This window comes from Calliopsis andreniformis, chromosome 10 (genome assembly GCF_051401765.1).
Source record: "Calliopsis andreniformis isolate RMS-2024a chromosome 10, iyCalAndr_principal, whole genome shotgun sequence".
NCBI lineage: Eukaryota > Metazoa > Arthropoda > Insecta > Hymenoptera > Andrenidae > Calliopsis > Calliopsis andreniformis.
Genome location: NC_135071.1, coordinates 5,704,987 through 5,730,873, shown reverse-complemented (window position 1 = coordinate 5,730,873; position 25,887 = coordinate 5,704,987). Strand labels below are relative to the sequence as shown.

At 39.0% G+C, this 25,887-nt stretch overlaps 1 protein-coding gene across 1 annotated transcript in view; it reads right to left on the bottom strand.

Moving 5' to 3' along the window:
* LOC143184849 (uncharacterized) overlaps positions 1-25,887 on the bottom strand; it is a 148,328-nt gene that overhangs the window by 11,069 nt on the left and 111,372 nt on the right. The gene's annotated exons all lie outside the window — the stretch shown is intronic.

The window sequence follows — 25,887 nt, the reverse complement described above, 5'->3', positions numbered from 1 at the left end:
CAGTTGTGTAGTACGTAGTGGAAGGGGGAATCGCAGAGTGGTATCATCTGGCATTCATTAGGCAGCCACGTGAAATAAATGGAATAGCAAGAAGAAAACAAAAGTAAATTAGATTAACCCGCGGGCTCTCGTCACGCACTTCGTGACTCGTCAACGAAGAGTGCTTGATAACGGAAGCTAGGACAGCTAGGACTTCGCTGATCACCAATCACAGATCACCTGCCGTATCGATGTGAAATCCTAGCGAATCATGCGAGGTAATGTCACGAGAGTCGTCGCATTATTTGTTATTTTGTATCTAATGTGTTGCGTGTGTTTCCTCTCTTTATCTCGGTTCCTGGTTTTACGATTATCCATCTGTCTACGGATTTCGCACTTGCCATCACTTATTAGAATTTTCGGCAGCTGATCACTCACACAATTAATGCACTAAACCATGTACTGTAAGGAAATTTTTAAAAATGTCGCCTAAACGGTCTGAGTGGCAACCTCCGGAAGCAACCACCGAGGCGGAAATGCACCCCCGAGAGGATAAGTGGCAACCCCGGGGAAAAAACTAGGGAGGCAACGCACCTCGGCAACGTAGCTAAAAATGCGTGCAGAAAAGGACCCCACGTGTAGGGCCCCTTCTTCTGGTTCAAGCATCGATAGCACTTACATCGGTGGAGCTTTTACATCTGATTATTCGCACATTTGTACTGTTCGCTGTTAGTCAGTAATTTTTGTAACGAACGCCCACGAGTTAGACCACGGTCATAACTATTTCTAACAGTAGTTGTCGCCATTTTCGAGAACATCCGATATTATGCTCGTTATGAATTTGAACGCCGAAAGGTTTTCATCTCAACCTTCCCAACACATCGACATGTTACAGTTCATTTCCCGAAATCAGCTATGATCGTCTCTATTAATGTAAGGTATAGGCGCATTTAACTTACACAAGCAACTCACGGCAGATATTACGGAGCATACGATGTTAGCGTTTATATTTTCGAGACCTCAGAAAAACATACACGTAGCCCACCCTTCAACTCACACACGCTCCACGCATACATACATACGCGGAGTCGATTTTCGACAACTCCAAAGAGAGAGCGTGTAAAGGCAATAAACAAATTTTGAATTTCGGAGGTCAAAGCTTCGGAATATGCCCAATCAGAAATTTCCAAAATGCAAAGCATTATTGTGACACATCCCAGCCGACGTAGTGGCCAAAAGAGAAAAAAATTCAAAAATTTTCCTGTTCGGAACGTAACAAACTCCAAGGTAATAGCACGAACCTTATTGTTATATAATGAATAATTACTTATAATTAATGTTTATAGGATATTTATTTGAACAAATAAAATATATTTGATTTCTTTTCATTAAACTATTATTTTTTATTTTGTACAGAGTTGTTTTTTATACGTTGTCAGGTATCGTACATAACTTAACCTATTTTTGTTTTGCTTCAAATCTTGTTTTTCGCTACCGTCCTAAGTGGAACTACTCCTCGTATTGTCTATCAAAATGTACTTCTCTGAAGATTTCAAATGAATCTAGAACTTTACCTAAAAGTAAATATTTTATATAATAATATTCAGGGTATCCAAAAATGATGGGAAAAGCTGAAACATGCATATAGCTCACGCAAAAAAAAAGAATCGAAAAGTCCTGTACCATTTTGCAGTTTGAAGGTCCCTTTCGGAGATATTAGCAATTAAATATTACTTCTAGGCGCAAAGTTTGAATACTTGGGCTGCTGATCGTACATCCGTAGTAGGGTTGCAATAATGTACGATTTTTTATAAATTTTGGTAAATTCCGTACATATCAAAATGACACCGTAACACAGTAAATTGAAAAAAAGATAATGATTCGTGGGCGCAATAATCGTCGAAATATGTTGAAATTAAATGTGTGGTCAGATTGCAAAGTGTGATGTACATATCCTTTTTTTCGTAAAGTGTGAGGTATGTGCTCCTTCATGTATGATTACATGATAAATGTAGAAGTTTGTTAGAAATTTATTGAAATTATGTTCTAACTCTTGAGCGATTATTACAATGATTATAAGCTGATAATGAATTCGTCAAATCAGGCGCAAGAATTCCACCGATGTTGCTAGTAGCGATGCTCGAGCCAGAAGGGAGGGCCCTACGCGTGGGGTCCCTTTCCGCACGCAGTTTCGGCTACGTTGCCGAGGTGCGTTGTCTCCCTGGGTTTTTCCCTGGGTTTTCCCCCGGGGTTGCCGCTTGCCCTCGCGGGGTGCATTTCCGCCTCGGTGGTTGCTTTCGGGGAGTGCCACTCAGGTCGTTTAGGCGGCAATTTTGAAAATTTCTTACAAGTTAGCAAAACAAGACATTCCTGTGTTATGCATTAAAAAATAAAGAGCAAAGTGGTAACTCATGATATAATATGGTTTTTCACAAGCGAACGAACTTTAAAATTATTTTTAGTGGAAAATTGAACATATCACATTTTACCATCTGACTACAGAAATAATAATCACACTAAATGTTCACTTTAAATAATGAAATAATTGTTATGACGCATGAAATACTTACATTAAAATAAGCATTCGAAAACATCGTCGTCAGCCTGGATGCATCTTCTGGATCAGAGTTCCCGTTTTCTTGTTATAGAGTGCAATAATTCGAATAATAATTTTGCCATTACAATAAATGTTCAAAAATGTCCCCTCCAGTTTGAATACACATTTCTACACTTTTTATTATTGAGTCGTATACGCGATTACATACTCCTTCTGCTTTGACGGCATTGTATGCATTAATTATGCGTTCCCGTAGCACTTCCTCGCTATCAATGTCCACGGCGTACACTTTTTGTTTAATGTAACCCAATAAAAAGAATCCAACGGCGTGATGTTAGAGGATCGAGGTGGTCACGCGATCGGTCCCGATCGGCCTATCCATCTATCTTCGTACGTTGCACTTAAAAACTTACTAATGCTTTGACCGAAATGTGTTGGAGCCTCTTCTTGCTGGAAAAGCATGGTTTGCCGAATGGGCAGATCATCCCGTAAAAATTGCAAATAAATTTCAGATGTTAGCCTTGGCGGTAAAAAGATTGGACCTAAGACGTAGTTGCCAATCATTCTAGTCTATACGTTTACTGTCCAACGATGCTGAAATGAAAGACTTCTTATGCATGAGGATTTTCGTATTTCCTTGCATGTTTGTTTCTTCTGTTAAATATACCAATTCTGGCGAAACAACTTTCATTTGTTCACAAAATATTTCCCAAAATTTGTGGATCTTGTTTCCGTACACGTAAGACCCAGTGACAAAACGTCAATCTTCTCGGCATATCGAGAGGCAACAGTACTTACACTTTGTAAATATGGAACGGTCGCTGACCAGCTTTCTTTAAAATTCGATGGGTTGTCGAATGTGATACGTCGAGCACGCGTTTGGCGTGTCTTATGCTCGTCGTGGGGTCTTTCTCGACGTACTTCAAAACTCGTTCTTTGTAGTCAGCATTCTCACTTCGCGATTTCCCTGCATTTTTGTTGCGCGGGTTAAATTGTCCATGTTCCCGCATGTTTCATATCACGTGTGTCACAATTTGACGCGTAAGCGGTGTTTGATTTGGATACTATTCATTGTACTGCTATACAGCTGCAGAAATGTTACATTCCGATTGCACGTGTGTTACGACCATATCGTAATACTCAATATTGTCATACATCTGTCGGATTGAGTTGTCATTATTATGACTGAATTTCTTTACAAAAGAGCCCACCAAGTATTTTTTAGTCAAGAAAGTTAGTAACTATAGCATGCAATGATTTTTGTAAGTTCATTTTTTGTCATAAAACTGAAGGCGTACTTCATAGGTGAAATACGGTTTTCACGTAGCATGTGCAAGTAGCGATAAAAATATTTTTCGTGAGAGACACACACAGTTGCGGTAGAAATACGGTTAAAAGTGATATTTGTTGGAACTATAACATTTGCAATGTTTTGGCAGAAGATTAGATTCTTGCACTTGGTGTTTTCCAATTATTTCAATGGATTTGTTTGCCCTAATATCTCAAATTAGTTTTATCAAATGATTGATACTCTGTGGGAGATTTTTCAAGAAACCGCAAATAATTGGCGTGCTTTTGTTTACCTTCTTAAGGTATTTTGGGTGAATTTCACGCTTTTTTGTTACATTAAATAAAGGTGCTATGTACTATGTACCTTTTTGAATTAAAACAATTTATAAGGAATTGTTTATTTTGACTCATGACGTTCCGTAATAATTCAGGTCGCACCCAATTGTCACGCGGTACGGACGTATTAGTAAACTCTTTGTTCGGGATTCGTTTTGCGTGTTCAGCGCTAGTTTCTAGTGACTGTGTGGTTTCCTTACTTTATGAATCGTTCCTGTGGGGTGTAGCTCGATTTATCCGAGCTTATCTAAATTCTTTAGATTTTCCTTTCTCTCCTTTTTTTTTCTTTTTCTTTTTTCTCTTTCTTTTTTCATCCTCAAAAACGAGGGTTACACTCCTGAGTACAGGAGTTCCTCACGTACAACAACCATGGAATCCAGCAAAGAGCAACAAGACAAACCTTCTTCAGGATTAACCTACGCTAGCATTATGCAAAAAGCAAGCTTCCCCAAAAAAGAGCAAGCACTGATCATCGACGCACACGAAGACATTTCTATTAAAGAATACACATCTGCTATTGGGCAAATAATATATCCCATTAATATACGATTTGCATCTAGGATTTCCAACAATCGAATTTGTATATATCTATCCGAAAAGGCTCTTGCTGACAGGCTTACCGCGGAAGGCATCAGTATAAACATAAAAGAACGCACTCTATTTATCAGGCCTCTCCTTCAGAGAACCAAACGAATCATACTTTCAAATGTATGTCCAATTATTCCTCACACTAAGCTGGAAAACAATTTCAAGAATCTAGGAATTAGAACCTTTTCACCTATATCATTCATTAAAGCAGGATTCTCAGAACCAAGTTACTCGTACATACCGAGCTTCCGTAGGCAAGTCTATATTCATCCAGATGACATGAATAAATTACCAGAAAATTTCCAGGTTAATTATGAAGACATGTCGTATTGGTTCTTTGTTTCAACCGACAATCCAACATGTTTTGTATATAAAAAAGAAGGGCACTAGTCAAAACGTCAATGTAAACCAGGAGTCCAATGACTCTTCTAACACGACTCAACTTACAAACTCTGGTTCCCGCAACGTAAATATTTTTAAACCCCATGATCACCAAGATTCTCAAGAAATAAATACAACATATGTCAACCTTACTGCTATGTCTAAAAATAAAGTAGCTACAAAAAGACCTCTATCAACAAACAGCTCAAGCAACACGCCTATTGATTCAAATGAATCAACCATGGAACAAGCCACCTTAACTAAGGAGCACACGACGTCCAAAGAGGACGATAAGGACTGTTTGAAATCTTTGAAATCTCCTCCAAATACCAAACACGCTAATAAGAAAATTTAAAAAAACGCCACTGGAAAGTTATCTAACCATGAAGACATGGAGTATAAACTGGAACCAATTAAGCATTTCCTTAACCAATATTCACACTCATACGTCTTGAAGTATGATGACTACAAAGACTTTCTTATCAAAGCCAAAGGTAATCCAGACATTATGCAGCTAGCAATGTCCTTCACTAAGGATACCCCACTTTTAATAAAAATGCTTCGAGAAACCTACGCCTATCTGATAGGTCAGTCAAGAATAGAATTACGAGAATCCTCAAGAAGCTTGAACAATGTATCTGTATTAATTGGTCTGCGCAGAATCGCAATCAGGATGACTCCATTTCTGCCAACGACGCGGACTCGGACACCGACTTTTCGATAGCTTCAGATAGCATGGAATACACAAGCCAACCTGTTCTACATCAAGTTGTCTAGGATGACTTGGCAAAACAATAGATCCACCACGAACTGCGAGCTTAATGTAGTTTTCTGGAATTCTAGAGGCTTATCTAGGTGCAAGGAAGAACTCCAAAAACAACTTTCCACTGTTGACGTATTTATTGGAGTTGAGACTTGGCTTAATGAAAACAAAAATTTTGTTCTCTCTGGCTTTAACACATTCAGAATCGACAGAAAAAATAGATCGAGAGGAGGTATCATTTTCCTAATAAAAAAGTCACTCGCTTTTTGTCCTATTCAATCTCTTTGTAACATTCGCGACCACTTGGAAACCGGAGGGATTAAAATTACTAACGTAACGCCTGAAATTATCCTAGTAGGGTGTTACAGGGTTCCTGGCTTTAATATTTCTCAGTTAGAATGGGATCAGCTGTTTTTTTCGGTAAGTGCCGAAGAACCATGCCTCGTCTTTGGCGATTTCAACTCGCAATAATACTATCTGGAACTGCATGAAAAGCGATCTCAATGGAATTAGACTCTGCAATTCCATATCTGAATCAGACCTGATCTTAATCAATGATAATACACTCACGCACATTGATTTCCACAAAAAAAAACTTTCAAACGTAGACTTAGTCCTCTCATCTTCCGATATCTTTAATAAAGTTACGCTTAAAGTGTTTGAAGATTCATGGAGCTCGGATCATTTTCCATTAAATGTCCAACTAAAAGTTGAAAAAGTGCAGTTTATGAGAATATATCTTAGACTCATATCTAAAAGAACTGACTGGACTAAGTATAGATCTCTCCTAGAGGAATCATATAATGTTTTCCTTGATCCTTCTTACGATCTATTAAACACGGTCGATAAATATAACTTCTTTACTAACTTAATCATAGACACTATCATTAAGAGTACTCCTACTAAAAAAACCGTAAATGCCGTGAACTACAGGAACCCTGTACCCTGGTGGGATACTGAATGCGATAAACTCATTAGGTTACGAAAGGCTGCGTTCGAAAAGTGGAAGTATACTCGTGCGCTAACTGATCATGTAGAATATAAAAAATGCGTAGCAGTAGTTAAAAAATATATCAAGAAAAGGAAGATTAACAATTTTAGAGAATTCGCTCAAAGTATTAATTTTAATACAGACGTGTCTTACGTTTGGAATAAATGCAAAATTCTCAAAAATAAATGGGCTAATGTCAAAAGTACTGGAGAAGCCTTTCCAAATCGTGAAGCTAAAATACTGGAAGCGATTAACAAGATCGCCCCCTGTTGGGTCCCAACAAATTCTGATACTTCTTTATTAGATCTATCCTCTCCTTTTGATTTTCATGAGTTTAATCTTGCACTTAATAATGTTAGCCTTAAGTCTGCTCCAGGACCTGACAAGATTGAATACACCTGCATTGTTAATCTCCCAATCAGGATTAAACTTATTCTACTCGACCTCCTCAACGAAATTTATCTTAGTAGTAAGTTCCTCCTTCATGGAAAGACAGTTTTACTTTTTTCACTGATAAAAGAGACTCCAACAGTGTTAGACCTATGTCGCTAACTTCATGCCTTTGTAAAATTTTCGAAAAATTGATAAAAACGCGTCTTCAGTGGTGGACAGAAGCACAAGGTTTTCTCCCACCATCTCAGGCAGGCTTTCACGCCGGTAGGTCTTGCTCCGACAACCTTGCTGCTTTAACCCTTGCAATTGAGGAGGCTTTCTATAAAATTTAAGATGTTTCGTCTTGTTTCCTGGATGTGAAAGGAGCATTCGATAATGTCAACAACGACGTTCTGCTAACAAAGATTTCTGAACTTGGATGCTCTCACAACATCCTGAGTTTTGTTCAATTCTTAACTTACGAACGAAACGTTACATTTATTTGCAATCCCTGTAGCTCGATAACTAGGAAAGTTTTCAAAGGCCTACCGCAGGGGGGTGTTTTCAGCCCTGTGTTGTACCTTATATATGTTAAAGACATTTGTAAAGGACTTGGTAATAGGATTCATGTCTCCCAATTCGCAGATGACATTAGTGTCTACACTCCAGTTAGTATTCCTGATCAAGATAAAAGATCTATTGAAAGGGCGGTAACTTCTATAAACCGTAGATTGAACAAATTAGGCCTCAACCTGGGACCCGAGAAAACCATTCTAGTTCACTTCCACAACAAGGGGATACAACCGGGTACTTGTACAATCAATATAGAAAATTACAAAATAAAATCTAGCGCAACTGCCAGATTCCTAGGAATCCTCTTTGATTACCAGTTGAAGTTTACAGAACACATAGAAAATGTCAGGAGCAAGTGCCTTAATAGACTCAATATTTAAAAATTTGTATGTGGAATAAGATGGGGAGCTGAGCCACTTACATTACTAATCCTATACAAGAGTTTAATTAGATCAATCATTGAATACAATTGCTTTATTTATTTTCTAAAATGTAAAAGTCGTTTACTGAGAATTGAGAGAATTCAGTTCGCGGCTGTACGTTGTGCCTTAGGTTATAGAAGCAGTACCCCCAACAAAGTCCTCTTGGGAGAATCGAAATGCTGGCCTCTAGGCCACCGAGCCATCTTTCTAAGCAAACAATTTCTAATCAAGCATCTTGCAAATAGTGGGACTTTACTGCGGAATCTGCTGTGTAGGCTCTCAACTTCTAAAATATGGAACGACATGGTAAACAAATCACGCACAATCCTCCCAGGTCAAATACAAGCCCTTCAACTCCTAAAAACCAGTCTAAGAACAGAGAAAAACTTTTTTTCGTACCTATCTCATTTTAATGTATTATGTTCCCCAATAGAAGTGAATACCGATTTCGGTCTTTCACTTAAAAATTCTCCCGATCCTAATTCTCACTTTCTAGATCACTTTCATAATCAACCTGCTAACTCTATTTCCTTTTTCACCGACGGAAGTAGAAAAGACAGTAACGATGGTGTTGGTTCAACTTCCTTCTGCCCAGAACTGAAAATCTCGGACCTTTTTGGACTAAACCCCCAAATATCCACTTTCTCTGCAGAATGTGCAGCAATTAAAAAGGCTATTGAACTTGCTTCTACCTATTCTCACGAAAATGGGTACATTTACTCAGACTGCCTAAGTGCCCTTCAGGCATTAACCAAATATTCTCTTAGTGTAAAAGTTAACCCTTTTGTATTCGAAATCAGAAAAATAATTGATACAAATTTTCGCAACAAAAGAAAGATCTATCTGTTCTGGATTCCTGCTCACGTTGGAATTTCCTACAACGAAAAAGTGGATGCTTTAGCCAAAAATGCCACTGAATTCGCAATCTCAACTGATATCCTAGTCCCATCTTCCAATTTTACTAAGAGCTTCAAAAAGCAAGCGAAAGTCGAAACCGAAGTATGGCTCCGCGACGAAGCCAAACTTAAGGGCACCAAGTTCTTCAATCATTTTTACAATCCCAGTCCCAAACAACGGTTTGCATACAAGAACCTCCCCAGAAATTTCGTTTCCTGGACCAACAGATGCCGGGCAAATCATTACCATCTGGCTGCCTCACATTTCAGAATTAAAATTATTGATGCTTTAAAGTGTCAGTGTGGTTGTCCGGAGCAAGATCTAAATCATGTTATATGGCAGTGTCCACTACTTGATAATGGAAGGAATGATATGGTTCAAAAACTCTGTCAACTCGATTTCCGCCCTCCTTATACGATAGATTTCTTCTTGTGTAAACCATTTATCCAGCCATTGTTAATCATTTGCAAATTTCTTAAGAGTCATGGTATATACCCCTAAATGTAAACTTATTATGCAGTACCTAAATTAATTTCTTTCTTTTAATTTTTATTTCTATTTCTATTTTTACCTGTACACATACAGATCTCTAGCTGGTAAATACAAATACATGCATAACCAAATGTAAACTAAATTGTATATATTGCTAATACCCTGTAAGGGGTTCTATATCTTAATAATAATAATAATAAAAAAAAAAAAGTTCCGTAATAATATATTCTCGAATGAAAAAAGAATCCAATGTTGCTAGTTATTAAAATAGAATTTAAATTGAATTAAATTGAAGAGTTGCAAAGTACGCAGTTGTCAGTAACTTATTAATTTCATAAACGGCTGCAAAATAAGTATATTTTTCTTTTTCCTTATGTGTAAATGAATTAAACATTGATTTGTGTTAAAGTAATACATATGCTGAAACACTGAAAGTATGCGACTGGTTTACAATGGAAGAGTAATTATTATTGTCATGAAAGTAATATATAATCTGTTTAATATTATTATTCTCTTTAAGCTTGTACACAAGTAGGAAGGAGAATGACTCTTATTCTTTATCGGGGTTCGCAGAGGATAATTAACATCATCAGTATAGAAATTTATTGGATTAAATAGTAATTGTTTAGCATTAGGGCCTCCCCACCAATTTTTTTGCGCCTTTGCTACATTCTGGATTAAGAATATGGAAGAAAAAGTTGTCGCTCTTTTCTCGTTTTCGAAATATAAAGGTTTATATTATGGTGCGGACGCCAGCGTATCAGTTATACAGTATTGGCAGCATCCGCATTTTACGCGGAGTCATGACACGCGTATGCGTGCTGGTGAAATACAGTTCGCAATATAGAAAAACATATGGATAATATAGAGAGCATTAATTTATGTTCTCACTAAACAAGTATTATACATAAACTATTGCTCTACTTTTATATTGCAAACGTATGAAGTGAACATGATTGAAAATGCTTGCTTTCTAAGTACATAAAGTAGTAATGTAGTAATGTAGTAAGTAGTAATGTTCTTGAACATACCATGCTTTTGAAGTTAGTGGTTATTGCCACTACTTGAGGAGCAGTATATTGAGGCGTTTAGAAAGGTGCTCGAGGGCGTGATGTCACGCGGGGGGGGGGGGGGGGTAACGTCACGCCTAATGACGTCACTTCTGATGACGTCACACCTGATGGCGTCACGCTTGCTGATGTTACGTCTGTGACGTCACAGAATAGATGGTGAGGTCTTCATTCAGGCCTTACCAACAGAAGATAAGTAGGTAATTCTAATGACTGAATTGTTGATAAGGATAGAATCAATGCTGACCCAAACTGTTTTACTGACGAAAAGAATTGATCGATAAAAATGTAAATGTGGGAGTGGGAAGGTAAATGTGATCCTAACAAAAAACTTCAACAAAGTAAAAAAATTACGCCAAGTACATGAAAAAGTCGGTACTGTGTCTTGAAAAGATGTGAAATCGAAATGAGCTGCAAGTACATAAAGGTGCTTTCCAGCAATGTGCAAAGGTGACATTATGTAATGTAATGTAAAATTCGGTGCTTTCCAACTACGCTTAAGGGCCTAGGGTAGTCACGTGACTTTACGAGATTTCTTGGTCGGTATCTGCTGTTACAGTTTTCGTTACAGAAATAGTATTATCCACAGACACGTGGCTGCTTGATGAACGCAAGATGGAGCCTTTCTATGATTTCGAATTCGGGAGGTAGCTTAGAAAATTTCTCCCTCTACTGCACACACTACTATACGAGCTATGTGTACGTGAACTAGACGCTTCGCGACCGACTTCGGACATTTGCGAAAAGTAGAGAGAGTGCGAATATGTGTCTTACTCTCTCACTCTTGAAACGCCATATTCAACTGTTCAAATCCCTGCAAGCGGCACGAGCCACGCGCGATGTTTCCGATTGCTAAGATATTTTCTGTGATTCAATATAGCACTGAATCGTGTGAATGTAGTGGTATTTATCAAACGACACATGTTATTTGTATGTGTATAACTTTTACAAGTGTCACATTCTAAATACCACTACATTCATATTATTCATTGTTTGCCCACGTCGATGCCTTTCTCGAGATAGACACTTTTTCCAAATATCGTTATTATATTAATATGAAGATCACGCATATGTGTGCGTGTACATAAGTATACGTATACATATACAGTAATGTTACGGACGAGAACCGCACTTGGGTCTGGTCGCGACTCTTGTCCGTGACTGGTAGTCGATTTGGCTTCCTTTACTCTCGGTCGCCAAGATAATTGATGCACGACCGAAGAAGCAAAAAAAAGGGTTTCGCTCGACCGTCTATGCTCAAGCTCGATGCCCGAAATCAATGACGTTACTAAAGACAAGTATAGCATTAGGGATTAAGAATAGGAAAAATTGAAGTTTCTTATTTGCAAACGGATTTTCACGTAAGTAACACCAATCGATTCCTTGTGCTCTTCCGAAGAAAATGATATCACATACGACATGATTCCGATTATTTATAATAAAGATACTTAATAACTTAATTTGTAGAAAGAGCTTACTTGTCCGTTTTCCGATTTATTATTTCGCTAGATATTATTCATACTTTTTATATATACATAGAATATATAATATAGAAGTATATATTATTTTACATATATAAGTAGATACTAATGAAACTCAAACCAATTTTAAATAGAAATATTAATATATATATGTATGTGTGTATGTATATTTTGAGTTAGGTCTGGATGGGTTCATTCGATAGAAAAAAGTACAACGCAGCGCAGTCAACTCGCGATTTCGTTCAAAACACTCTCTGAATTACATAAAAATGCTTAAATTTCCATAGCTGTCAATGGTAGATTTTTGCTCTACTTTACAACACTCGTATTACTAAATATCAGTAGAATTTCGTTAAATCGCGAGTTGACTGCGCTGCATTGAACTGTTTTCTTTCGAATGAACCCATTCCCAGTTTAAAATCATCTCATATAAGGACGAAAAGTGTCAGGCCGTAAACCCCTGTTTTTGCCTAATTTTGTCGGTAATGTCGCCGCTCTGACATATCTGATCGTACCCCCTTAACAATTCTGCGGCGTTATCAGGCGTGACGTTATCAGTGATGATGACGTCCCCCCGTGACGTCAGCCCCGTCGAGCGCCTTTCTGTTTTACGAGTATACAGTAATATATAAATTAATGATAGTCAGTTTTCATCAATGCGCCAAAGTAATAAAGTAAATATAATTAAATATGCTTGTTTTATCAATTCATTGCATACAACACAGACATTGCACTAGGTTTTTTTAGATGAACCTTTTATAATACTAGCTGCTAAAGTATGCAATACGTAGCAAACATATTAGTGTATGTACTGATAAAGCAAACATGTACAATATCTACTTTACTAATTTGCAATATAGAGCAAGCACATGAACTTACATAGGTATAAAGCAGGGGCTGCAGTCAAACTATTTCTTTTTATTTCCAGAAGCAAAGAAGTCAGTACTTATATGTTTATGTAAAAAATAAGTTCTTTATAAATATTTCAAAACACATGGTGAAGTTAAACCAAATGCTTATTGTATTTCTACGTTAATTATTGTGGCCCTGAAAAGATCTATTTCTTAACAATCAATATCAATTGTTTATGTTCTGGGATGTGTATCCCAATTTAAGTAAAACTTTCTTTTATGGAACACCGTACAGGAATACACGCGCTTCCTCCTTTCTTCTCCATACGTTAGATCGGCCAAATATTTATGGGGAGCCGCTATTTCATATCGCCTTCTTGTCGTGTAGTTCTCTTTTAAGATAAATTGTAATGCCTCATGGAGGACGACTTTGGCAAGTCCATTTAGGTAACTGAAATTTACAATGATCATTCTGTTGCGATCATTGAGATTTCTGTTCGCAAATGTTTGCTGAGTAAACAAGGGCTACTCACTCGCATTTCCAATTAAATCTTGAAGCAATAGTCAAGGGTTATTCATTATTGATGATGAATGAGTCACCGAATATCCTGCCATTGCGGTAAACTATTTTTGCTAAATTTTCAAGCTTTGAAAAGCAGACATGCGCGTTCCATGACTCCGCAAAACTCGCGCATGCGCATGAGCTCCATTCTGTCAGTACTGTATATCTTATACAGCGACGCCTGCACTGTAATATAAATTTTTATATCTCAAAAACGAGAAGCGAGCGACGATTTTTTCTTTCAGATTCTTAATCTATACATCAAAATCTACAATGTAGCAAAGGTACAAAAAAATTGGTGGGGAGACTTTAATCTTAAACAATTGCCCTTGCATAATGTATGGTTGCGTCTGCACCTTTACGCGATGAACATCCGGACATGCGAATGTACGGACATCCAGTCCTAGAGGAAGACAATTTTGAAAATAAAATATTGAAAGTGGCATTTTTCTGGGTTGCGTCACGAGATCTCAACAGCAGATACACCGATTTTGATGAGATTAGGCTTATTCGGAAGATCGTACCAACATTATATTGCGATAATACCATTGAATTTTGGAACTGAGTTACGGATCAAATGATAATCACAATTAAAGGTATCCATGCGCAAAACTTCAGTATACGATCGTGCCAGCTATGCTTTGCATACACTAGTAGCCACTGAAATTGTACTCCTCAGGTGACAATTAAATTAAACGCGGCGGCACTTGTAATGTCATTGAATTTTAGATTTGAGCTACGAAACCAATGATATACACGATTAAAGTTTTTCATAGCACACCAACTATACATACTTTTTACTCCATATCAAGCGGCATGCTAGTGCCGCAATGACAAGTATGCATTATGTTTCTGAATAGCACAGGATAAATTTATGGGGTGATTCTAGAGATCAAAGTAAGACGAAAAGCAAGAATAATGATTTCGCGTTTAAGGCTTCGTTTGTTAGTTCTAAACGTTTAAAAATCTGGTAGAAAGCACCAGAAATAAGCCCATGCAGAGGCCTCGAGCAGTGGTTGTCCGAACAGCAGTATCGCAGTGATGTAAGGAAGGAGAGAGGTCACCGACCGTCGAACAGTTGATCGGAAATAGTACGACACTTGACAAAGCTACACAATCCAAAATTCAGTTACAATTGATGAATATCATTAAATAACAATAACCTTCTGTATTCGCTGTAATTCATAGGTCAACTCAAAACACTCACTATGAGACAGAAAGGGTTAGTATGTTCACCTTCGTGTAAACTGTCTCTTCACTTCAGATATCCACACACTAGGATTTTCTCATTCGCGAGTATTGAAACACCATACAAAGGTATCGTTGAATAACACTAAACCTGCCTACCCTTTACAATCCAGAGGGCAAGTCAAAAGACGACCTGTGAAATTTCGGAGTAGATAGGGTTAATGTGTCCACCCTTCGATTAATCTTCTGGTCCAAATCCACACATGAAAAGACTGCACACATATCTAGAAGTCTTGGCGTAGAATTTGGAGGATAAGTCAACACACGACGGAAACACCGTGAGAAAAGAACCCAGATTTGTAGAAAAACTAGTTGCACGTGTCACGAATATTTGCACGAATGTTCCGTCGAAAAACTAACTGCGGTTTCTTAAAAATCTCGTCAAGAACCCTCTATAACACGTAAAATGAGATTCACGTATGGGGAGTCAGCAGAGCAGGACGTGTTTACGAGTTGCTCCTGCTGTGTCTCTCGAAACTTAGTGACGTGCGAGTGTCAGTGTATTTCTCTGGAAATGCGACACTTCGTTTTGTGCTTTCTTTTTCTTTCTTTCTTTTTTTGGTTTGTTACGAGCCGAGGGCTAGAGAGTCTGACCGAGGGTCAGAGTTTTTGGAATATTGTTATTGTTTCGTGAACGAACCAACGGGTAACTTTGCACTCGTTGGGAGCCACCTCACGGATCTGGACGAACCAGTGCGCAAAGGCCTACACCGGGAGCCACCGTAGGTTTTAGGTAGGTTTTCGTGGACGAACCGACACTCAACTTGGCGAGTATCGGGAGCCACTAGGATGGAATAAAGACTGTGGACGAACCAGCGAGTAACTTTCCACTCGCCAGGAACCACGGGACGTGGACGAACCAGTGCGCAATGACCAACACAGGGAGCCACTTGTAGATTAGGAAAGGGACCTTCGCAAGGATTGCGAAGATGTTAGTATAGCCTCGTGACTTTTAAATTTATAATATATCTCGAGCGGTAAAGATATATTATTTGTGGGATCGTTACGCGTTCGCTTCTCATTGGATTTAGGAAAGGTTTTGATTGAACCAAGTCCAATTTAACAAACCTTATAAAATTGTATATTATTACACGTTTAAATTGACTCGAAGGAATACAACTGTTGATGAGTTTACGTGTTAGACTACATTACAGTGAATTTACTTTACGTACTGTACCCTATGATTCTGCTCGAAGGAGAACTAATGCTCGATCTTGCTTTCTAGTCTAAGCCGCATACTAAACTCGAACTGGATTACGAATGAGCCCTCTAGACCGAGTTTCTTGGCCTTTTTATAGTTAAAAGTCTATGGGAAAGATGGGCACTCGGCTGCATCGCAGAGTTTCCGAGAAAAGTTGAATGATGTTAGTTTCAAAGAAATCTATTAATTGGGTGCAACGGAAATGCCTATCGGCCCTTACATGGTGACTTCCAGGCAAAGTCAAAGGTCAACGGAAGGAGCTTTGAATCGAGCCCTTTCATAGTTACTTTACGTAACTCGTCTGGACTCGTAACAGGTTATTGTGGGTCACCACAATTACCGAAGTCAAAAATTCTTCAGCTGGAGCCTCTGATTACTGGAGCTCTTCCTCTATCAAATCACCGATTTTCTCCACAACCATAGATTCTTCTATACAGAAAACTTCTTTCCAAGTCTTCTACGCTTAAGTAGAGCAGAAGATACAGTTCCCGACCAAAGAGCAAGCTATAGTCTTAAACGCCGTTGAAGGTATCTCAGTCCACGATTATATCATTGCTATTGGGAAAATCATCGAGCCGATTAACATAAGATTCGTTTTCCGGATCTCTTAAGGTCGCGTCTGTTTATATTTGAGTAGTAAGGAACTCGTGAATAAATGGATAAACTTACTGAGAATCAAACCAAAGTCAATATTGGATCTCACGTCCTAGGAATTAGATCTCTAATTTCCAAAACCAAACGTATTATTTTATCCAACGTCAGGCCATATTAGAAGAACTTGCCAAACTGAACATACAACCTGTATCTCCAGTCACTTTTATTAAAGTAGGTACGAACCAACCAGGCTTTGCTCATGTACTTAGTTTCCGTCAACAAATGTATATCTAACCTGATGACGTCACAAAGATACCTGAGTCTCTCCGGATCAATTATGATTCCACCAACTACTGGATCTACTTCAGAAAAGCTATCCTGTTTCCTACTGCAGAAAAGCTATCCTGTTTCCTATGCAAAGAGGAAGATCACCTGGCCAAATTCTGCAAAAAGGCCATTACAACAACTACCTCAACTCCAGCCGTTCAAGATATCTCACCTACTCCTACTTCTTCTGTTACTAACGCAAATGACGCAAACCTCAACTGTATTCCGAACAAAAGGGAGGATGTTCAGTCTTCACTGACTCCCCCCTTCCCTCTCCATGCCAAGCGGCCCATCTCTACGTCTTCCTCCAACAATAGTCAAGGCCTGAATCCCCGCAACAGCTGTGTTAAGACGACTTCCACATATGCGAAAAAATCTAAAAAGCCAAATACTTCTCCTGGCGGAAGACTTAAATTGTTCAAACGAACAGAAGTATCCACTAGACATGAAAAAACTCACTGGTTTTCTTCATGGTTCTTTCGGTCGGTTTGAACTTTTAAAAAAAGCCCAGAATTACACACCTAACATTCCGGCTCTCATCAATATACTATCCAAGGTCATCTCTTGTATCACCAACAGATACTAATTCTGGCGACAAACAGAAGATCTCTAAATATCTGCTTCTGAAATGCCAGAAGTGTCACACCAAGACTGGACGAAATCAGGAGTATTTTAGACAATGTTGACATTTTGGTCTGCGTCGAATCTTGGCTCTCTCTGCACAAGAACCTCTGCCCTCCTCCTGGTTTTTTGACACTTAGAAGAGATGGGACTCATTTAAGAGCAGGTGGTATCATCTTTTTTATTCGTAAAAACCTAGCCTACAGTAAGGTATCAGACTTAGTGTCTCCAGCCGAGTCTGTCGAATTATTGGGTATATCTGTAAGTAATGTCAGTCCTCTGCTTAATCTTCTAGCTTGCTATAGAGCTCCAGCCTTCATTCTCTCTCAAAACCAACGGGATTCTATCCTTCTCAATACTAGTAGGCTCGAGAACTGTATTATCATGGGGGACTTTAATGCTCATAATGCTTTGTGGAACTGTGAGTCCATAAGTCCTGAGAGGATCAGCCTGGAACATGCCATAGACTCCTTTGACCATTTTTTATACAACGCCGATACCCTTTCTCACTTAGATTTTCACAGAAATAAAAGGTCTAACCTTGAATTAGTTTTCTTTTTTATGTCTATCTGTGACAAAATCAGTACAGATCTTTACGATGATACCTGGGCTCTGATCATTTTCCTGTTCTAATACGGGTTGATACCAACAGGCATCTATACGAAAAAAAGACTTCTAAGCTGAAATCTAAGAAAACAAATTGGGATACGTTCAGAGAAGGGTTCTTATCATTCTTTCCTATCACTAGATTATGATTTTCTACCTCCCAGTCACAAATGTATGTATTCTTCATCAGATTTGTCATAGAGGCGGAGGACGCCTCGCCTACTGCCTGCCGTTCAGCGGTCTCTATACGCACTGACGTCATTGAGTACCACTGTCTCCGGCGCGCGTTTCGCCAATCTATTTTATTTCTATATTGAAAACAAAAATAATTTTGGACATTCGCTTGATGCTTTCCTTAGTAGAAAGGTTTGCTCTATCGCGTGGTATAGTCAAATTTTCTCCTAGACCCTTACTTTTTGAAATAAAGTAAAAAATATCAGCAAAAATAGGTGCGTTTTGGGTGTCCTTTTCACTTTAATTGTTATTTAAACCTATTTCGATGTTTATAATCTAATAACTATTTATATTATTTTATTCGGGAGAGTCCACAGAATCATTTCGTGCAAAGAGCAACTAAATAACTACTACGGTAAAAGCAGAAAAAAATCCCAAAGTTGAAAATTTGTCATTTTTTTCAAAATTGATTTTTTCAAAAACTGTAAATTCTGGGAAAAACGGTTTGCAGATTGGTAATCAGCACGTCGAAATCTATAAGAAATGTTTATTCACGCTTACAAAATCAGACCCGTGTTGAATAGTGTAATGGGAACACTCTAATGAGTTAGGGGACTTAATCAATTATAAAAAACATGTCGCCCTTGCCAGGAAAACTTTTAAAAACAAAAAGAATCCAATCTCTCATATGTCTGGAATACATGTAAAATATTTAAGAACAGATGGATTAACTTTACTCCTCAGAGTAGCAGTAGCAATTTGTGTTCCAAACAGGATTATGAAACTGCTTTAAATAAAATCAGTACGACTTGGGTTCTAACTAATCCATCTCGTTTCCCAGCTCACCATGAAAACGAATTTCTTGACCACGCCTTCGACTCTATAGAATTCAGTATTACCCTGGATTCAAAGAGATTCACTTCTGCACCGGGAATCGACGGCATAGATTTCGAGATTTTTAAAAATTTACCTGCCAAATTCAAACTCCTGTTGCTCGATATTTTCAATTTAATGTGTTCCCTTCACGACTTCCCGCAAAGTTGGAAGCACTCCTTCATCCATTTTATCAAGAAGGCTGACGGTTGTAGTCTCAGACATATCTCTTTAAGCTCTTGCAGTTGCAAGTTGTTTGAAACTATGGTCAAAAATAGACTGGAATGGTGGATTGAAACCAATAACTTTCTTCCTCCTAGCCAACATGGTATCAGAAAGGGCAAATCTTGTATTGACAATTTAGTCTGCCTCCCACTAAAAGCCGATGAAGCCTTCTCTGAAAATAAATTCCTACTTACCACCTTCCTAGATGTGTGTGGAGTATTCGACAACGTCAATGCTGACATCCCCATCTCTAAACTTGTTCTCCTGGGCTACCCTTTGTCGTTTCTTCATTTCATCAAGTTCCTTAATCACGAGAGATTTGTTATCTCCGAATTTAATAATCAGTCCAGGATCATGTGCAAGAGAGTGGCTCAGGGGGGAGTTCTCAGTCCTCTCTTATATACTTTATGTGTTAACGACATTACTAAAAATATTTCCAGCAATATGTATACCTTACATTTTGCTGACGACATAGCTGTATATACGAAGTCCTCGTCTTTAGATTATAGTCTATCTTCGACTGAAAATGCCGTCGAGTCGATTAACTTTAACCTGTGTGATCTTGGCTTAAATTTATCACCTGATAAAACCAAACTCGTCCGTTTCACAAGAAAACGAATTCCTCCTGAATCCTTAGAAATTAAAATCGGCAACTGCTTCATAAAGGATTGCCCCTCAGCTTGTTTTCTCAGTATTACATATGACCGCGATTTATCCTTTAAATCTCATATCGACATTATATCGAAAAGATATTTTGGAGCTCTAAACCTAATGGGGTTCCGATTCGGAGACCCTTCTCACACTATATGAATTTCGTTCGTTCTGTTGTTGAATACGGTCTTTTCATCTACTTTCCTAATAGTAAACGTTGGTCGGAAAAAATTGAACGTATTCAAGTTTCCGCAGTAAGATGTACCTTCGACTACCGTATCTCTACCCTCACCAATATTATTATGGCGGAGTCCGGGTTGCCGCTTCTGGAGAGCAGAGCCAGGTTTCTATGTAACTGCTTCCTTGTTAAAGCGATGTCTAACTATAACAGCTTTACTTATAAGTCCATCGTAATTATTTTTCTTCGTTTTGTATGAGTAAGTTCAGGCCTAGATTATTGATACTGACACAGTGTATAACCTCAACACTCGACAATCCCACGGAGGTGTAATCGCAGGGCAACTGGTGTATTTATCGCCATAGTTTCGACACACTCACCACCTCTATTCCCTTTGATGTCAGTCTAGGACCTGATGCATCTTCTTCACACGATGCCAACTTTACTTTTTTGTCTCGCATCAATAATCTCAACGCCGTATCCATCTTTTCGGACGGCAGCAAGATTTCTGACCCTGTTGGTGTTGATTCGGCTTGTATATGCCCTGAATTCAAAATATGTATAAAGCGAGCTATTAATCCCTTCAATTTTCACGGGAGAGTGTATTGCTCTTAATGATGCTCTTGATATCGCTTTACTCCACACGGCCCACTGTTTCCTCATATTCTGACTCCCTTAGCGCCTTGTCGTCACTGCAGTCACATAGGCTTAACATCACAATCAATTCATGCATTCTCAAAATTAAAAGAAAATTCTCTCTACTTCATTCTACTTTCAACAACAGATTCATCAAATTTTTCTGGGTTCCATCACATGCGGGAATTGAGGGGAACGAGAGGGCTGATCAGGCCGCCAAGGAGGCTGCTCTTTGTAACTTTCTAGACATTATCCACATTCCTTTTCAAGATGTTTATGCCTCATTTAGAAAAATTATGAAAGATGATACTAACGAATTTTTGAAAAAGCAGGGTTCACTCAAGGGTAAAAAGTTCTTTCAGAATTTCCATAGTGGCTTCGGCCCTCCTTGGTTTACTCACAAAAGTCTCCAAAGAGATTTCATTGTCACTATTAATAGGATGAGGTCCGATCATTATCTGTCCTTCCCCTTAGCCCGTATTGGTACAATTAAGGAAGCCAAGTGTAATTGCAACTCCCCCATCGCAGACCTAAATCATGCTTTATGGTTATGGCAATGTCCTTTCTGTGACACTCAAAGGACCAAACTAATTACTTCACTAAGGAGACTGAGCTTTACTCTACTTCTATGGATTGAAATGTTTCTTTCTAACCTCCGCTTGTCATTGTATATTTTCTTTTTTTAAAAATTGTAAGCTACAAATTTGAATTAGCTTTTCTCTACATGATACTTTGTTACTGTCTATTGTATACGTAATACAACTTGTTTGTACTCTCGTTTGTAACGGTCAGTTAAATAAGCCCTTTTAAGGGCTTACCTGTTTTAATAATAATAATAAAAAAAAAAAAAAAAAAAAAACGTAAAATTTCCGATCAGCTGTTCAACCGTGAGTGACTTCTCCCCTCCCTTACGTCACTGCGTTACTTCTGTTCGGGCAACCACTGCTCGGGGCCTCCATGCGAACTCATTTCTTATGTTTTCCACCAGACTTTTAGACGCTTAGAACTAACAAACGAAGCTTCAAACGTGAAATCGTTAGTCTTGATTATCGTCTTATTTTGGTCTCTAGAATCACCCCTTAGATTTATCCTGTGCTGTTCAGAAACACCCAGTATGTATAGTGATCAATAGTTTCGGTTTATTTTTACATGTAGACGCCTTTCGCGTTTGTACCACTCATTCTACTACAGCCTGTATATAGATTGGTTTTAATTGCTAATAAAAAATATGCATTGGTACGAGGTATTCCATAAAATATCGTTTAATTTCTAGATTCAACCTTCAAAATTTCATACAACAAAGTTTTATTCAATGTCTTTTGAATTCAAATATCAAGTACTAAGCCCGTTGAGTGCACAGATAGTGTCCCACGCGACGTGAAAACCGTGGAACGAAAAGGAGAGGCATCTTGTAAGCCTCTTAACGCCGAGCCATTAGGGTCCTTCTCCCACGTAAGCTAATTTTAAGGTAACCAAACATTGTCAACGTTTGTAAAGTATACTTTGTATATCCGAAAACAGATATCGTGTAACTTAAACTATATTTTGTATCTCCGAAATGAGATATAACTGTAATAACATATCTACACTATCTCCGAGAAGAGATATAATTAAATAAACTACCTGGCCTTTATACGCATGTACTTAAGCGACGACCAGTCCAACTGATTTCTAATCAGGAATACTCCGACGATCCCGAGGAAGACAATAGTAGTCGAAACCTCATTCCCGGGGAAGGGGTCCGCCGCCTCTACTATGCGGCGGTGCGGTCAAAGTTTATGTATGGGGCTCCTGTTTGGGCTCTGGACCTGATGGCCGATCGCAGGAGCATTGCGCTTCTCCGCGGTGTGCAGCGTAGGATGGCCATCAGGTCCATAAGGGCGTATCGCACCATCTCGCACGAGGTGGCGGGCCTACTGGCGGGCACTCCCCCGCCGGAGCTTCAGGCCGTGTCCCTCAGGACGCGTTATATAGGGATGCGCGGGCTCCGTGATAGGGGGAGGCCCCCAGAACAGGACGAATATGGGGAGCTGGAGCGCCAGGCCCGGGTAGACCTTCTGGCTGCATGGCGGGCTCAGCTTGAGTCCGCCCCGGATCGGCGGGGCATTATCCGGGCTGTGTTGCCGCACCTTGAGGTATGGCTGTGCAGGACTCGCGGTCTCACCTACCGCGTGACGCAGGTGCTCACCGGCCATGGGTGCTTTGGTGAGTACCTGCGTCGAATAGGGAGAGAGGCAACGGACTGCTGCCACCACTTTGGGGGAGACCAGGACACGGCGCAGCACACGCTTGAGGTGTGTCCAGCGTGGACTGTCGAGCGCCGTGCCCTGACCCAAAAGCTGGGAACCAGCGACTTGGGGCTCTCCAGTGTCATTGCTTGGGCACTGGAGACCCCGGCGAAGTGGGCCGCTTTAGCCTCCTTCTGCGAAACAGTCATTTCGCAGAAGGAGAACGCCGAAAGAGTCCGGGAACGAGAGGGACATCCCTCGCGCATTGGAGCCCCGGGGAGACGAAGGCGTCGTCGTCGTCCTCCTTCTCCTCCGCCGGCGGATTAAAGACCGTCGGTATCCTCAGGGGCTGCGTGGAACAACCACGCAGTACGGGTTCTGGCAAACCCGGGGTCCCGAGCCCTCTGCGACACGCATTGGTGAGCAGAGACCTCGTGCCATCGAGCGGTCAGGAGTTGGGGCTCCTGGCCGCTCCGACAGGTGGTACGGGAAGGACGGCACGTGGTGTGGCCCCACATGCCGCCAAAGAAGGCCAAAAAAGGGGGGGAGAAAACACTCCCCCCCAGGAAGTGCGCAATTGCGCAGGCGAGGGGGGCACCGGAGGTGTTCTAACGAGTTCTCGGTGTCCCCCCCTCTTAATGCGCCAGAGTGGTCACCGTAAAAAAAAAAAAAAGTCGAAACCTCATATATTATACTGTTATTTATCCCCGGCAGTGTAGCCAGGACGTAACACAGGGTGTATACGTCCTGTAAATGTGTATACGTAATGTAAAATAAACTTTTGTTATTCGCAAACATTCGATATCGCAAGTGTAAATGTAAGTACACGATGTCTCGTACTATGTGCGAATCGCATCCGGGATAGATTCTACACATGAAAATAATAAAAAAATGTTCATATACACAGATGTTCTATTTAATCTTGTTTTCGAGTTACAGCGAGCTTATTCTTTACACACTGCAAATGCTTACCTTCATAAGAGTTGTTCAAAATGATTTGCTTGCATTTGAATACAAACCTGTAGATTTCTTTTCCTATGAATTAAATGTTTTGTTACTGGACAGATATTGTCTGAGAAAATGCTCTACATTCTACACCGACATTTTGTTTCAACAGCCTCACACTAGGCAAGTTACATTCGGTATACCTTCCATTCCTTGCAAATTCCAGTTCTAAGTTCAGTATGAATTTTCGGCTGAAAGATATCAGAATGTGATCACTAATAGTAATAATTCTCTAATTGTGTTTATGAAAATATGAATTTGTATAAACATTCACAGTCTAAAACTATGTCTACTCTGAGGCAACAACGAGGAACGCTTTGTCTCCTCTTGTTGCTGCATATTCCGAAACGTTCTCAAAAAAAACCAACTTATAGAAATATTTTGTTCACATTGAAGTAACATAATCCGAGAAATAGTTGTTGTCGTTCCGAATGGAAACAGGCAACGAGCGGTAACATTTGTTGTTGGCAATAGAAACACGAAGAAACTAAAGAAACATTCGACAAAAAGCGATGATTTTTCGAGTATGTAGCAGCAACAAGAAGTTGTTGCCTCTGTGTAGATATAGCTTTATGATCACGTTTGTTTAGTCATATCGATGAAACTATAATAAATATAATAATTATCCTCACTCATTAAGATTATTCATCTTTATCTAAGTAATGATGGCAACTGATTTTCAATAGATGGTCCTTGCAATTTCTTTTCTTTCCTTTTTCTCTTTCTTCCTCCGCCTTATTCCCTTTTTTTTCCACACCACTTACATTTTTAAACATCTTTTCACTGACACTTGTTTGCCTTTTTGAGGTGAAATTACGTTTACATAATTTTTATGAGATAAACTTTCGATTCTTCTATAAAAATTTATGTGATTTTATTATCAATTACATAGTGTTCTTTGTATGTTTGACGTATGAAAAAAAATGTTAAACTTAAGTTATTGAAGTCTCTTGTAAATGCAAAAGTAGTCTAACATGCCTGAGTTTAATAGAATCAGTAAGAGCCAGCTTTGTACATTTAATGGAGTTGCTCTTACTGTCGTCAAGCTACCTTGATTAATGTTACAATCTCAACAGTTTTTTAAAACTTATTCTACCATTTTGGTATATATTTATGCACTTGTTTTTTCTTGCGATTTCAAGTATTTGTTCATTTTTTCTTCAATTTTACTTAGCGTAAACTCGAGTTAGATTGTGATGCGGGTTACTTCGTGATATTTTTTAAATTGTTTTTAAAACAAAAACCATGCGTCCAATTGGATTGAGAGAAAGAGAAATAGATAATGTTTACGTTCCTCTTTCATTCAAATAAATTGAACGCATGGTTTCCGCTTCAGAAACGATTGAAGAATTATCACAGAGTAACCGGTATCACGAATTAACCCGAGTTTACCCTATGAATTCTATTATTGTTGTCTGATGTATTTCATTATACTCTGATAATAAGTATACTAGTCTTGCGCTTTTTCTTATTGTGTTGAACCTTCTATTATATCTTTCGCTTCTTATTTTTTCTATATATTATTTCGACATTTTTTTATTCCTGCCTGTCTGTGTTAGTCCGGCTAATTATATTCTTTCCTGTCTTTATCTTTGTACTTCCTCCATATCTGTTCCTTTTTCTCTGTAACACTGCATCCTTGTCTCTCTTATTTTGTTCTTTTATCCCGTTTATTATCTATTTCCTTTCCGCAGTGTTCCAGTATTTTGTTTATC